We start from the raw sequence: 3,336 nt of genomic DNA on the forward strand, positions 1-3,336 counted from the left end.
AAGATGATGAGAACGATCCCGGGGACTCCCCAACAGAACGGAGTAGCGGAGCGAATGAATCGCACGCTGAATGAACGAGCTCGGAGTATGCGGATTCACTCCGGCCTGCCCAAGATGTTAGGGCCGAGTTCCTCCACCGTTTTGGGCCGATGCAATCAACACGGCAGCCTTCTTGATAAATCGAGGACCAAGCGTTCCTTTGGATTTCAAAATTCCAGAAGAAGCATGGAATGGGAAGAAGGTAAACCTTTCTTATCTGAAAGTGTTTGGTTGTTTATCATATGTTCATATTGATGAATCTGTTCGAAGTAAGCTCGACCCGAAATCTAAAAGGTGTTATTTCATTGGTTATGGTGACACAGAGCTCGGCTATCGTTTCTGGGATGCCCACGCGAGAAAGATAGTCCGAAGCAGGAATGTTGTCTTCAACGAGCAGACGACGTACGGGGACGAGCTGAAGGGGAGCTTGACCAAGAAGGCTCTTGAGGGCGAGAAGTCAATGATCGACCTAAAAGACTTCTCGACGACCGAGCTGGAAGAAGAAGAAGACACTTCGATGACCGAGGTGAGATCAGGCCGAGCTGATGGCGGTCACGAGATCGAAGAAGACAATTCGATGACCGAGGTGAGATCAGGCCGAGCTGATGACGGTCTCGAGACGGAACAAGAAGCTGATGATAACACCGAGCTCGAGGTGAATTAGCGGACTTCGATCTCCGAGCTGCGGAGATCGACAAGAGTCAGAAAACCGGTACACAAGTTTTCCCCGTCTCTCAACTACATCCTCCTTACCGACAGAGGAGAGCTGGAGTGCAATGAAGAGGCTATGGAGGTCGACACCTCGACCAAGTGGGAGCTCGCCATGAAGGACGAGATGGATTCACTGATCACGAATCACACTTGGGAGCTGGCGGAGTTACCAGCTGGGAAGAAAGCACTGCACAACAAGTGGGTGTACCGGATAAAGGAGGAAAGCAATGGAAGCCAACGGTTCAAGGCGAGGCTGGTGGTGAAAGGTTTCCAGCAGAAGGAGGGAATCGATTTCATAGAAATCTTCTCTCCGGTTGTCATGCTCGTGACGATTAGAACCGTGCTGGGGTTGGTGGCCAAGGAAAATCTGCATCTACAGCAGATGGATGTGAAGACGGCGTTTCTTCACGGCGATCTCGACGAAGAGATCTACATGAGGCAGCCCGAAGGCTTCGAGGTGAAAGGAAGAGAGGAGCTCGTGTGCAAGCTCTAGAAGAGTCTCTACGGGCTGAAACAAGCCCCGCGGCAGTGGTACAAGAAGTTCGACAACTTCATGAAGCGAGCTGAGTTCGGCAGGTGTGAGGCTGACCACTGCTGCTACTTCAAGAGACTTGAAGACTCCTATGTGATTCTTCTGCTCTACGTCGACGACATGCTGATCGTAGGTGCCGACCTACACGAGATTGACGAGCTGAAGAAGAAATTGTCCGAAGAGTTCGCGATGAAGGATCTAGGAGCCGCGAAGCAGATTCTCGGGATGAGGATCAAGAGGACGAGAGAGAGCGTCGAGCTCACACAGGAGGAGTACGTGAAGAAGGTGCTCCAACGCTTCAACATGGAGGATGCGAGGTCGGTCAGCTCGCCGCTGGCTAGCCACTTCAAATTGTCCAAGCAACAGTCGCCAGTGACAGAGGACGAGATCCCTTATGCTTCGGCCATCGGAAGCTTGATGTACGCAATGGTGTGCACGAGGCCGGACATTGCTCATGCAGTGGGAGTTGTGAGCAGGTTCATGAGTAACCCGGGGATAGAGCACTGGGAGGCGGTGAAGTGGATCCTCCGATATCTGAAAGGCAGCTCGACCTCGGCGCTGGTATTCAGGAAGTCCGAACTGGGACTCCAAGGTTACGTCGATGCTGACAATGGGGGCGACGTCGACAGCAGAAAGAGCACGTCCGGCTATGTCTACACATTCGAAGGGACGGCTATCAGTTGGGTGTCGAGGTTGCAGAAGATTGTTGCCTTGTCGAGCTGCGAGACGGAGTATGTGGCCATCACCGAGGCCACGAAGGAGATGATATGGCTGCAGGCGTTTCTGGGCGAACTGGATCAAGACCATGAAGGGAGTGTGCTGTACAGTGACAGCCAGAGCGCCATCCAGTTGGCGAAGAACCCAGTGTATCATGCTAGGACAAAGCATATACAGCTGAGATATCACTTCATCAGGTCCGCTTTAGAAGATGGTATATTGGTGCTTGAGAAGATTGCAGGGAGTCAGAATCCCGCCGACATGTTTACGAAGTCTGTGCCGTATGAAAAACTGAGGTTGTGCTCGACCTCAGTTGGACTCCTCGTCTGATGAGTTGAGTCGCCGCTGCAAGATGGAGACGCGTGATGAGATTAGTCTCCAAGTGGGAGAGTGTTGGCAGCAGTACTAGTGGTGGAGCCTAATCTAAGGAATTGTAAAAGTCCCACATCTGTTAGGGATAGTAACTTTATACATTTCCTTAGTATATATATAAGGATACTATGTGTTGTATTCCTTAGCACCCAAAAATAGAAACACTTGTACTTGTAACCTTTCCCAATTGGGTTTTGACAGAGTTAACCCAACACGGATGGGCGAACTGACGAACTGAATCCAAAGACATTTGGACGAAGTGACGAAGTCATTCCAGGTCGATCTGACGAAGTGACGAGCTCGACTGACGAAGTGACGAGCTCGACTGCTGAAGTGTCGAGCTCGACTGACGAAGTAGTGAGCTCGACTAACGAAGTATGAGCTCGACTGAACGAAGCTACGAGTTCGGCAAGGTCAAAATCCCAACAAGGAGAAGATTGCACTCCCACATTATTCTACGAAGACCATCACATTCATATGAGTTTTGAATTTTCATCTTTTAGATATTAATTTTTTTTTTAATAACTTTCATACATAAACTATAAAATATGACTGACATAAATAAATAGCTTGCAAACGTATATATGAGCGAGTTATAACATATCTAAGATGTATTATGTAGAATATAACCAATTTTCTTTCATAACGGTTGTCGGTCGTTTTCGAAAAAACCCAAAACATCAAGAAGACACGCCGCTCAAGGGGCCGATGGTCAGGCCGGAGGTCCTAAAGAATGTTAGCCTTCTTCCACGAGTCGACTGACAAGTCCTCGTGTCGAAACTTTCGGCTCCTTGAGTCGAGCTGGCTCCTCGAGTGGAGTCTTTCTCCTCAGTCGAGTTTGCCCCTCGAGTCGAATTTTGTGTCCACGAGTCGATCGACGAGTCCTCGTGTCGACCCTAATTCCTCGAGTAGAGTCTCTCCCATTTCCGCGAGTTGCGCGAAATCTCAAACTTCGAAAGCCCAAC

Source organism: Urtica dioica, chromosome 3 (assembly GCF_054948205.1).
Source record: "Urtica dioica subsp. dioica isolate 48M chromosome 3, U.dioica_male_clone48M_v1_H2, whole genome shotgun sequence".
NCBI lineage: Eukaryota > Viridiplantae > Streptophyta > Magnoliopsida > Rosales > Urticaceae > Urtica > Urtica dioica.